This window comes from Trichosurus vulpecula, chromosome 3 (genome assembly GCF_011100635.1).
Source record: "Trichosurus vulpecula isolate mTriVul1 chromosome 3, mTriVul1.pri, whole genome shotgun sequence".
Taxonomy (NCBI): domain Eukaryota; kingdom Metazoa; phylum Chordata; class Mammalia; order Diprotodontia; family Phalangeridae; genus Trichosurus; species Trichosurus vulpecula.
In genome coordinates, this window is record NC_050575.1 from 338,790,101 (window position 1) to 338,803,718 (window position 13,618).

Here is a 13,618-nt window from a genome sequence, read left to right on the forward strand (position 1 = left end):
ATGTAGTCTCTACAAACAGAATATAAAGTCTTTGAGATAGCAACTCTAATTTTTTATCTTTTGTTTCTCTAGTACCTAGCATAGTGTCTGGTGCTTAATAAATGCCTGTTAACTGATGGATTAATCCTCAACATGTTCATATTTTTTTAATGTGAGCTACACACAGAACAAATGTAAAGTACTACATTGTGCTCTGAGGAAGACATTTTATGAAGGATGTTGTGAAACTGAAGAGTGTCTATAAAGAAGGTAAAAGGCCTTCAATTCATACCATAAGTCATTCAGACATAGAAAACAAATTCGTTTTTACAGAATACAGAATACATGTGTAACAAATAACACATATTTTTCATAGTTCAGGGTTCATCATGTAGTAATGGCTTTAGAACTGTTATGAATGGCTTCAGAGTGGAAAATTAACAACAATCAATGGGAATTTTGAAAATGCAAATTTACATTTGATCAAAGGAAAACTCCTTAGAAATTGTTGTTGTTGTTTGGTCACTCAGTCACGTCCAACTCTTCAGGACCTCATGAACAATAGCACACCAATAACATTCGTGGGATTTTCTTGGTAAAGATACTGTGGTGGCCTGTAATTTCCTTCTCCATTGGGTTAAGATAAATACAGTTAAGCAACTTACTCAGGGTCACATAGCTAGTTATTGTCTGAGTATGGATTTCCACTCAGATCTTTCTGACTGTGAGCCCTGAAATCTATCCATTGAGCTACCTAGGTGCTTGGAAGTTAGAGACATCCAAAAGTGGAAGGGTCTTCTTTTGAATATGTTGTGGAGGGCAATCTTGTTCAAGTATGGACTGGGGTTCCATGACCTCTGAGGTCCTTTCCACCTCTGAGAATTCAATTATCTTGACTCTATGCTTATGAAAAGATAACACTTGGAAATCAATAACCAACCAACTAACCTAATCATTCATTTGTATACTTAAGAAATATTAATTTTTCTACCATATATTTCAATTTAAGTAGTAGTTTCACATAATACATATATAATAAGCAATCATATAAATGCATATCATTTTCAACTTTATAATACATTGGGTTGATAGGGAATAGATGAGTACTTTGGAATAATGGCATAATTGTTGTCCAAAAAGGGGGGGAATGAAGTCTATCAATTCAGTGTTGAGACTGACTTAGATTTCTAGCAATGGTGAATAAGCAAATGGAGAAATTCATCATCACAGAAGGTCAGTGTGACTTCATTAAGAACACATTCTAGATTAATATGACTTTTTGGAAAGAGTTAATAAATAATTAATCAGAAAGCAAAATGTGCAGATTTTTTTATACTTTAGCAAATTATTTTATAAAGTCTTCCATGCTATTCTTATAGAAAATATAGATAGATTAAACACTAAATATCAATATGTTCAGGTGGAAGTAGATGAATGAATGAATCTAAAGGATAGTCATTAATAGAACTATAATGATTTAGAAGGAGACACACAGCAGCATTCCAGAGATCTATACTTTTTTCACATTATAGATATAATTTTACTCAATGTCTTGGATAAAAGAATTGTTGACATACTTATCAAATTTTTATTGTGTCTTCAGATGACACAGAGCAACACATTATTGGATGATGGTCAGAATTAAACTAAAGTCCTTGATAGTCTAGAACACAGGTTCAAATCAAATAGCCTGGCATTTAATGAATAAAAATGATTTTTTTAAATTTGGTTCAAAAAGTAACTTCAAAAAATTCAGATGGAATAGACTTGGTTACATAATACATAGTGGGTCTTGAATCCCTCAGTTCAAATTGTATTTACCCAATTAAATTAATTATTTTAAGGAGGCATTATAATTAATGGAGCCTCAACCTTTCACACCTCCCCATCCCATGTCTGATTTGAACGTTGCTGTCCTCAGAATATCTACTGGAGTGGGTACTGAAAAGTCCATAGTCGCAAATCCTGGATAACTCTTTAGCAACTTGGGGAAGTTCCACATTATCCTTTTTAAATGTCTCCCCCAATATTTTTTGAATAAAAAAGTCTCATGGAAAGTCTATGTGATATAATTAATGATTACATTATTAATTAACATTATTTCTCCAGAAGATTTAAATTTCTACAGTAGCAAGAGGGAAAAAATAAATGTTTTACTCCACTTCAAATCCTGAGGTGGCTTCCTCTGTTCCCCAGATAGGAAGAAAAATGACATTCAGAATTTTTAGTGATTTAGGGCCTCCCTTATATGTTAGCTAATCCCAATCATTCAATGACTGTTATTAGTAGTTTTAGAGAATGTATTATTTTGACATGAATAACATACTAAACATAATATTAATAACTGCATGATGCAGACATGATGCTAATAAAAATAAAGAAATATATGAGAGAAAAAATAGTGAAACAGGAACTGCTAGGAATTAGCATTTGCATCAATGAACATATATAATTCCATGCAAAGAGGACATCTAATGGGCAAACATCACTTTCATTTTATTATCTGGATTCTAGTCCAATTATTTACCATATCAATCTTGAATATTGAAATCAGTCTTGTCACTGAATGAAACCTATAATCCTTTAATTCCACCATAGCTGCCTTCTTTGTCTCTCCCCACCAAATATCCTTATGCTCAAACTCAAATAAAAAATCATAATGATCTTCAATTTCCCTGTAATAACTGGCAAAATTGTTATTGTGGTGCAATATTGTTATTTTTATATTAGAAATGCAGGCCAGAAGATTTTCTTACTTTGCCACATGTGAAACGACTGATATCAGAACATGGACTACAACCATAGGTTTTTGACTTCAAATAAAATCTTTTTTCTTTCTTTTTCACTGCTTACAGGAAGGTATCATTCTTTTCCTCAAAAAAATAACAATTTAATTTTCTGACATGAAAAAATTTAAGGACTATAAAGATCTTGTGATGTATGCCAATGAATGTAACAAAGAATAATCAGTTTAGGAGATTTATTCAGGCTTAAAACCCTATAGATATCATTAATCATATTGATATGTCAAAAGACTATGGGGAATTTTCCTATTTTATAGAGATTGAATCAATACCATATTTGTTATGTTTACACATGCACATTATATGTATATGTATCTCTCTACACACATGCACACACACATGCACACACATATCATTCAATTTAACTAATATTTATTGTATACCTCCAAGTGTAAAGGAATATGTAAAGTAGTATATCTACTAAAGAACATTTACCATGTGACCACTTCAAGTAAGTTTGAAATACTGGGAAGAGTAATATGATCATAGATAACTTTAGTGATGTGATTGTTACGTTTTGTCACCTCCTTAAATCAACTCTCAAAACTTCAACTAACTGCATAGAGGTAGTCCTATATTTTCTCATCATGCTGTGAAGAGAACAAAAACCCCATTACTCTTAGTCTAACCACCACATTGGAATTTTTTTTTTTTACTTAGAATTAGATTTGTCCCCACATCCATTGTCTTCTCCTTAAACATCTATCATCTCTTATTTCAAAAGACAAGATATGGACTAGCCTTGCCCTCTTTTTATTTATTGGTTTATCAGAAAATTATATGTATCTAAAGAGAGTAGAAGTTTCATTATTTCTCACATACCATAATGGGCATTTTTTACTTAAATAATCCCTACACGGAATCCTGTTGTAAAATGAACCCCTCCTCTATTGATTGTTTAAATAATAAATATAGATTTTTCTATAGCAAATTTCTTTAAACCCCAGAACACAAAAATGTATATACTGCATATATGCAGATAACCCATGAAAAAATCAACAGAGTTAAACTGTAAAATAAGTGATAAATTTGAATACTTTGTGCAACTGAAAGTTGAGTAAACAATGATTGTATTTCTCATAAAAATGTTAAATTTCTACTATTAAATATGCATTTGTTATATGTATATATTATTGTTGACTTTGTAAGTAAAATTCTGGGAATGTTTACAGAGTCAAAATGAATTTAGAACTAAAAGTATGTTTTTAGCATAGGTCTTATGCAAGTTTGACTTGGGGTATTTTAAACTCAAATTATAATCCATATATTGTGAACGAAGGATAAATTTTTTTGGAGGGGGTTGTATACAGAACAAAGAGCTGATGAACTGTTCACTATTAAAACTTTCTGGCTTTTTTGACAACGTCAGGACCAATATTATCCTGCTTGTATTAAATGAACTGTCAGCTAAGCATATTTTTGAAATAAAAATAGTGGGTGCTAAATGTATTCTAAGTATTTTTAATATCATCTTTGTTGCATTTAGGTCAATTTACTATATTTTCAAGAGAAAATGCTTCAAAAATGCTTGTTAATATCAAGCCAATTATTTTCTTATATGACATATATAGGCCTAAGAAAACTTTTGGAGCCTTGAGCTGGTGTCTTCATGACACTTCTAAGTGGGGAAAGGCATAGGAGTGGCTTCTGTTTTAAGGCTGTGATACATCCTTACATTTGCCAGTACATCTTCATGGCTAGTAGCATGGAAGGTGGGACAAGAGTACTGAGTGAGCTCAGTATTAGTGAATGTCATTCTTGGTTTTGAAGGGCTTTTTTTGATTTATTAATTTTTCTGTTTTTACCTTTTTTAGATTCTGGGTGCCCTATATCATAGAGACTGCTAAAGTAGATTTGTTTTCAACAAATAATTTCAGTTTTGGACAGTGCCAAGAGGTCACAAGGATCAGAGAAAAAAACCTAACTAACCATTTTGTTGTTCATGTGACCTGGAATTGCATGAAATGGTCTGGCAATGGTATTGTTTTTGTTTTGTTTTTTTGTTTTTTTGTTTTTTTTTGCATGGGTCTCTACAATACCATGACCAAATTGGAAACATATGTTATGAGTTTGGGCAAGGATTTCCTACTGCTTTTTGAAAATAGTGTATTCATATTCAAGTTATAGAACATGAATTGTGGATATAATTATTAATAATAATGATAATAATACAGATTAACTGAAAGTAGAAATTTAAAAGTTGCTGAAATCTGAAGAAGAAAAAGAAGAAGTTGAAGTCGTTCAAAAATTCATTCCTGGGGGTGGAGCCAAGATGATGGCTGGAAAACAGGGACTAGCCTGAGCTCCCTGCCGAGTCCCTCCCTAAACCTATAAAAATGGCTCTGAACCAATTCTAGAATGGCAGAACCCACAAAACAGCAGAGGGAAGCAGGGCTCCAGCCCAGGACAGCCTGGATGGTCTCTGGGTGAGGTGTATCCCACATGGAGCTGGAAGCTGGGAGCTGGGAGTGGAGCAGAGCAGAGCCCAGTGTGAGCTGCGATGACCAACCAGACCAGGAGCCGGGCGGAATGTGCCCTACCACCCTGAATCAGTGAGCTGCGGCAGTTACCAGACTTCTCAACCCACAAAAACCAAAGACAGCAGAGAAGGTTAGTGGGAAAAGCTGTGGGAGTGGAAGGAGTTTGCGGTTAGGCTACCAGTCCTGGGGGCAGTGGAGGAGAGGCAGCTACAGCTGCTGTTGCATCTGCCCCAGGCCCACCTGGTGGGAGGAATTAAGCAGTGGATCAGAGCAGGAGTGCACAGCCTGCTGAAGATCTAAGCCCAGTCCAGGTTGGGGGTTCTTGGGGAAGGAGGAGTGCTGGTGTGGCAGAGCTGGCACTACCCCCCCCCCCAAACATGGAACATAGAACTCTTTAGTCTACAAGTGGTCATACCCCGCTGAAAAACTCAAGGGTCAAGTTAGTTGGTTGGGATTATGTCCAGGCAGCGAAAACACACCCAGATTCAGTCTCAAACTTTGGATTCTTTCTTTGGTGACAAAGAAGACCAAAACATACAGCCAGAAGAAGTTAACAAAATCAAAGAGCCTACAACAGAAACCTCCAAGAAAAACAGGAACTGGTCCCAGACCATGGAAGAGCTCAAAAAGGATTTGGAAAAGCAAGTTAGAGAAATAGAGGAAAAATTGGGAAGAGAAATGAGAAGGATGAGAGAAAACCATGAAAAACAAGTCAATGACTTGCTAAAGAAGACCCAAAAAAATACTGAAAAACACACTGAAGAAAACAACACCTTAAAAAATAGACTAACTCAAATGGAAAAAGAGCCCCAAAAAGCCAATGAGAAGAATGCCTTGAAAGGTAGAATTAGCCACTGGAAAAGGAGGTCCAAAAGACAACTGAAGAAAATACTACTTTAAAAATTAGGTTGCAGCAAGTGGAAGCTAGTGACTTTATGAGAAATCAAGATATTATAAAACAGAACCAAAGGAATGAAAAAATGGAAGACAATGTGAAATATCTCTTTGTAAAAACCACTGACCTGGAAAATAGATCCAGGAGAGAGAATTTAAAAATTATTGGACTACCTGAAAGCCATGATCAAAAAAAGAGCCTAGATATCATCTTTCAAGAAATTATCAAGGAGAACTGCCCTGATATTCTAGAGTCACAGAGCAAAATAGAAATTGAAAGAATTCATCGATCACCTCCTCAAATAGATCCCAAAAGAAATCTCCTAGAAATATTGTCACCAAATTCCAGAGCTCCCAGATCACAGAGAAAATACTGCAAGCAGCCAGAAAGAAACAATTGTGGAAACATAATCAGAATAACCCAAGATCTGGCAGCTTCTACATTAAGAAATTGAAAGGCTTGGAATACGATATTCTGGAGGTCAATGGAGCTAGGATTAAAACCTAGAATCACCTACCCAGCAAAACTGAGTATCATGCTCCAAGGCAAAATATGGGTTTTCAATAAAATAGAGGACTTTCAAGCTTTCTCAGTGAAAAACCAGAACTGAATAGAAAATTTGACTTTCAAACACAAGAATCAAGAGAAGCATGAAAAGGTAATCAAGATAAAGAACAAGAAAAAGAAATTGCAAGGGACTTACTAAAGTTGAACTGTTTTGTTTACATTCCTACATGGAAAGATGACACGTATGACTCATGAGACCTCAGTATTAGGGTAGCTGAAGAGAATATGCATATATATATATATATATATTTATGTGCATATATATATGTATTTTTATGTATCTATCTATATATAAGTGAATGTGTATGTATGTATATATCTATGTGTGTGTATATATATATATATATATATATATATATATATATACACAGAGAGAGAGAGACAGACAGACAGAGAGAGAGAGAGAGAGAGAGAGAGAGAGAGAGAGGACACAGGGTGAGTTGAAGATGAAGGGAAGATATCTAAAAGAAATAAAATCAAATTGAGGGATGAGAGAGGGAGATAGGGAGGGATAGAATGGGGTGGATTATCTCGCATAAAGGGGGCAAGAGGAAGCAGTCCTGTGGGAGGAGGGGAAAGGGCAGGTGAGGGGGGAATGAGTGAACCTTGCTCTCATCAGATTTGGCCTGAGGAGGGAATACCATACATACTCATTTGGGTATCTTACCCCACAGGAAAGAAGAGGGAAGAAGATTAAAAAAAGGGGGGGGGTTGATGGAGAGGAGGGCAGATGGGGGTGAAGGTAATCAAAAACAAACACTTTCGAAAGGGGACAGGGTCAAGGGAGAAAATTCAATAAAGGGGAATGGGCTGGGAAGGAGCAAAATAAGGTTAGTCTTTCACAACATGAGTATTGTGAAAGGGTTATACATAATGATACTCATGTGGCCTATGTTGAATTGCTTGACTTCTTAGGGAGGGTGGGTGGGAAGGGAAGTTTTTGCATGCAACTAGAAAATAAGATACACAAGCAATGGGGCACAGAAATTTATCTTGCCCTACAAGAAAGGAAGGGAAACGTGGAGGGGAGTGGAGTGCGGTGACAGAGGGGAGGGCTGACTGGGGAACTGGGCAACCAGATTATATGCCATCTTGGAGTGGAGGGGAGGGTAGAAATGGGGAGAAAATTTGTAATTCAAACTCTTGTGAAAATCAATGCTGAAAACTAAATATGTTAAATAAATAAATTTAAATAAAAAAATATTCATTCCTACTACAACCTCCAGAAATGTTAGCTAATAATGATGTGGATGGTGAAAATAATGGTATAATTTTAAGTAATTTGGAAAAAAAGATACCATATTTAACATGGATTTTTAAATGTTTAATTTTACTGTATAAATACAATTAATAAAATATAACCAAACAAAAAATCTAAAAAATTGGCATTTGTTATATAAATCAATAAAAAACATTCTTCTAAAATATTTTTAAAAAGTATAAAAATGACATCAAGAACTGCTGACAAAAGATTATATGGCCACAGATATGGTAAAGACTCTAGCAAGAAATGTAGAGCTATCTAGACTTCCTCCTAAAGAAAGTTCTCAAATAATACTGTAACTAATATGACTTAGAAAATGTTTTAAGAACTATGGAAAGATACTGGAAGTTTGTATTAATATAATGATAGCACACATGGAAGAAAGCATGAACAAGAGCTTAAAATTTTAAGAGACATAAGAATTTAAAGTAGCACAATACATAAAATCAACAATTCAACATCAATCAAAATCATTAATATTCAGATGTTATTAATGAGGGTTTCATTAACTTTTTGAAGTATTTCAATAGAATGGATTCCTTTTATATTTCAATCAACTTTATGTTATAAATTTAAAAACATTCTTAAAGCAGTTTATTGATTTCATGAGAATTCCAAAAGAGTTCACAACACAAAAACAATTGGTTCAGAAGCTTGAGAAGATGAGTGAAAGAATCCATGAAAAACAAGGAAAATTTATGGTCACCCTATGTGGTCACTAAATACCCTACACAATGAAAACAAAAGTTAAAGTGGAAGCTTTTTGAAAGCTTGAATACTGAGAGCATCAATATTGGAATGATTACCTGAATGAAGGTAACAATCTCTAGCTTCTCTGCAAAAGTAGAAAGAACTAGAGATTGATGAAATTCATAATTATTAGCTTCAGCCCTTCACAGTGGATCATTAAGTTATTAGCTTTCTCTCTGATCCCATCTTTCTTCTAAGAGTGAATTTATTACCAGAAGGTGAGACCACTCACCCCTCCAAATATGGGTCAATTACACATTTATCTACTTTACACAAAGCATTTGTGGTTTTAGCACTCAAAAAAAATCTATAAATAAACATTAACAAGGAAAAAAATATTGGCTGATGAGTTAGAAGAGTGTGCCAAAATGTCTCAGGGACATAAAGAATAACTCATTATTGATGCAATAATGATTGAAGAGGCTACTCAAAAGTTTCATCACCTTGGCACTACCGTTATCGATTATTATAAAGCCTTTGACTAAAAAGTGCAAAAATCTCAAGGGAAATAAGTTTTGAAAAATGTGAAAAAGTAGAGGGTCTAGCAGTGCTAGATCTCAAACTAGAATATGAACTAGTAATCATTGAAATGACTTGGTACCATTTAATAATCAGAGAGGTTGGTCAGCAAAATAGATTAGGTATGCACCATATAGAAGAACAAGAAATTAATAACTTAGTGTTCAATAAGCCACAAAGCTCAGCTACTGGGTTAAGAATCACTATTCAACAAAACCTGGTGGAAACACTGGAAAAAAAGTTTAAAGAAATTAGGTTTAGAACATGTCATACCATATACTAAGATACATTCTTAATGGATACATGATTTTCATATCAAAGATCATATCATAACCATATTAGAAGAGTAAAGAAAAATAACTTTTGGGTATAGGGATGAGGAATAGTTTAGGATCATGTAAGTCCTAAAGAGGATCACAGAAGGCAAAATGGATGATTTTGATTATATACATATTTAATTGAATAAATAAAATGAAAGAAGCTGAAATTAAAAGGAAAATAATGAGGGGAAATATTCATAGCAAATTTCTCTAAGAAATATTTCATTTCCAAAAACATATGAGAAATTGATTCAAATGTATAAAAATGAGAGGAATTCCACAAAAAGATGAATGGGCAACTGATATGAACAGCCAGTTCTCAAAGGATAACTTCCAATCTAACAGCTAGGTGAAAAATTAAAAGCATGCTTCAAAGCACTGTTAGGGGAAAAAAAGCAAGTTGATGTAATTCTGAAATTCTACCTCAAACTCATCACATTGACAGACTTGGGGGAAGGGGAAGAAAATAACACATTGTGGGACTATAAGAAACCTGAAAAAATAATACATTATTAATTAATCAATCCATTGTGGAATATGATTTGGAACTATTCCCAATTTTTTTCTAAATTTTGCTACTTTAGCCTGTTAATAAATTGCCCTATGCCCAACATGTTGCCACTTCCTTCTCATTTTACCTACATAAAATCTCTTGCACATGCTTCCTTCTCTTTTGTGACCCTGTTTCCAGCCTGGGGAAATCCCTCATCACCTAATGCCAGAACAATATTTATAACTTCCTCTCCCCAACATTTTTTTTCAGGTTCCTTTTAAGCTCTTTGAGGGCCAGGGCTGTTCTTTCTTTCTTTAGATAGATAGATAGACAGATAGAACCATATATTTACAACTATATTTATATATATATGTCCATATTTATTCTAGAAACACACCCCTACATATGTGTATATGTTAATGTATGCATATGTATGTGTGCACACAAATTTAGACACTTGTATCTTCAGTGTTGGGGCCATTAGTTTGCACAGTAGATAGGATGCCAACCCTGGAGTTAAGAAGGCACATACTCTTGAGTTTAAATTTAACCTCAGACACTAGCTGTGTAAACCTAGGCAAGGCACTTAATCCTGTTTACCTCAGTTTCCTCACCTGTAAAATGAACTGGATAAAGAAATGGCAAAACATTCTAGTATCTTTGCCAAGAAAACCCCAAATACGGTCCCAAAGAGTTGGACATGACTAAAAACGCTTTAAAAACAAAATCCTCAACAAAAATCTGTACAATGCCTGTCACATAATCAGTTCATAACAAATCATTCTGGATTGACTATGACACTATTAGGCCTATCATTTGTTCAGAAAATAAACCTTTCTCATTGTATACTGTGTGTCAGGAACTATGATAAAGTTCTAGGATACAAAGAAAAGGCAAAAATAGTTCCAATTTTCAAGTTAGACCCATGTCTCTGTGTCCTGCCTTTTCCGCTGGTTTCTGCAATGGTTCCCATTGTCATAGCCACTGGATCCTGTGCTACTACACACTGACACTTCTGTTGAGTACAACATCCTTGTCATCTTGTAATGGAGTTGTATTGCTATACTATGTTATGGTCTGACTCAAACACTTTATGCTGGGGTTATTGATTCTGGCTTATGCTGGGTTGTACATTTCCCTCAACACCTACTCCATTCCTGGTCTTCCTGTGCCATATCCTGGCAAAAGGGTGAAGCTAGGTGGAAAAGTGTAAAGAGTATTGTATTCATTGTCAGAAGACCTGAATTCAAACCCTTTCTCAATCACTTGTAAGTTGGGTAAACCTAGGCAATACACACAAAATCTTTAAGATTCAATTTCCTCACCTACAAAATAAAGATAATAATACTACCTACCTCGCTGAAATGTTGTGAGCATTAAATGAGATAACAAATATCATTCACTTTCCAAACCTGGAAGTGCTATATATCATTAACTATTGGAATTACCCTTGGTTGGTCTACCATATTGACAAAGTCAAGAACAGTCCCATGGGAGAGCTCCAAAAACTAAATGGGGATATTACCATTCCAGTTATTGTTTAGCTTCCTCCTCCAGTCAGTTACCGTCCTCTACAATTCAGCAAAGTCCTCTTGCCTGCAGGCAGACTTTATTGATATCAATTTCTAATTCTAAGTTGGCTATTCTCTTTTTCATCTTTCTGCATCTCCCTTTGAGAGATCTAATTAATTTTTCTTCCTTTAATATTTTTTATCCTAAACATCTCTGAGGGTTATTTCAGTTGTTTCATTTTAATTTGTGGTGGGTATTGTTCATTTTACCTTAATGATAAATTTCCTCTTGACTGAGTTTTTCTCTTTACTTAATGTTACTCCATAGTACCTATTCACAATACTGAGGGCTCCTTTTGATTGTTTCCTCTGTTTTTTATTTGTTTCTGGAAATTTCTAGGAAATTTTCCTTTTGATGAGTTGCTTGATCCTTCCTTTATGTTGTCTCTTACATGGAGATGATTTGGACTTAGCACAAACTATCACTCAGCCACATCTTTCCAGAAGTTGTGTTATAACCTAGTTATAAATTCAATATTTATGCATTAAAAATAGCACAAGGCAGTAAGCATATAAGTCCTCAATAAGAGGAATAGGCACTGAGTATTACAGGAATTGTTAGAGAGGCTTCAACGGGGCTTGATTTGGACCTTGAAGGGAAGATTGAGTATCACTATTCAAACATTGAAAACCAAGGAATGAAGAGGGCATAAATCAATTGACTCAGATTTGAGCCTATGTCTATACAACTTAAATTCCTGGTCTGTGTCCTTCTGAACAAATGAAATGATCACCAAGTGATCTATTATAAAAAATACTGGAATAGCTGAACAGACCCATACTTCAGTAGATTTGACAGCTTTTTGTGTTCTGAGTTTTGATAACATGTTTGATCCTGGTGAAGAAATTTCAAAAACATATCTACTGAAATCATGGCTGACAGTTTCCACAAATTCTAAGTAACCCCTCCCCTACAAAAAATAAGTGAAATATCAGAACCTCACAATGAATAAAAGAAAAAACAAAATGTCAAACAGATGTGGAAATTTTGTTAAAAGGATTTATTCTCTTTTGCTGCTGGGCATGAATTTCTTATTTGTGTGCCTGGAAAAATAAAATGAGCAGAGAATTTGGTCCTGGAAACCCATTGTTAGGGTTGCGCAGGATTTCCCATTTTATTTCCCATTGTTTCTCTTTTCTTATATTTATTTCAATATTCTCTTCCCTCCTACACTGTAATTATTCACAAGCATTATAACTATGAGCTGTTTCTACTCTTTCCAAAGTGACTGAGTAATTTTTCAGAGGCCAAGCATACACTCTATCATGGCTCAATGAAACTTGTATTGGCCTGTCATTTGGATCTTACTTCAACACTTCTCCTGACCTATATTTTGGCATTCTTATGAAATACTCAAAGGTGATGCCATCATTTTAAAAACATTATAGTCTGTCTTGAAACACATGAATGAAAACATTGAGTACTACAGGAAGGCTTACAGGTGACGAGGAAAGAAGTCATTAAGAGAGGTACAAGAACAAAGAGAAGCAAAGATCTTACCTGCATGCATTTACTGAAGAATGCAAAGCCTGTTTGATGAACTTGTTTTCTCTCAGATTAATTACTTGCTGGTGTACCATTTATTGGAATCAACCATATAATGAATTCAATTGCCAGCCAGGACCAACCTTATTGTAATCCTGGATAACTTAGTTGTACAGTTATTGTTCATAATTGACAAGTGAATTCTAGAAAAATAATCATTAGAGATTCAAAAACAGTATCTCAAAACAAACTCTTTCCTATGAATCCACAATGCTGGGGTGGAGTAACTCAGAGAACAGAACAAAACAAAAGAATATGGTGCATTTAAAGATGGAGAATAATTTTGTTATCACCCTCACAATTGTATGAGGACACATTAGGAATGTATTTACTTCTGCTCCTCGTACTCCCTGAATTCAGAAGTGGTTCCTAAATTGCAAATTCTCACCTTCTTCTTGTCCAGAGGGAAATACCATAGTATTTTTCAAAG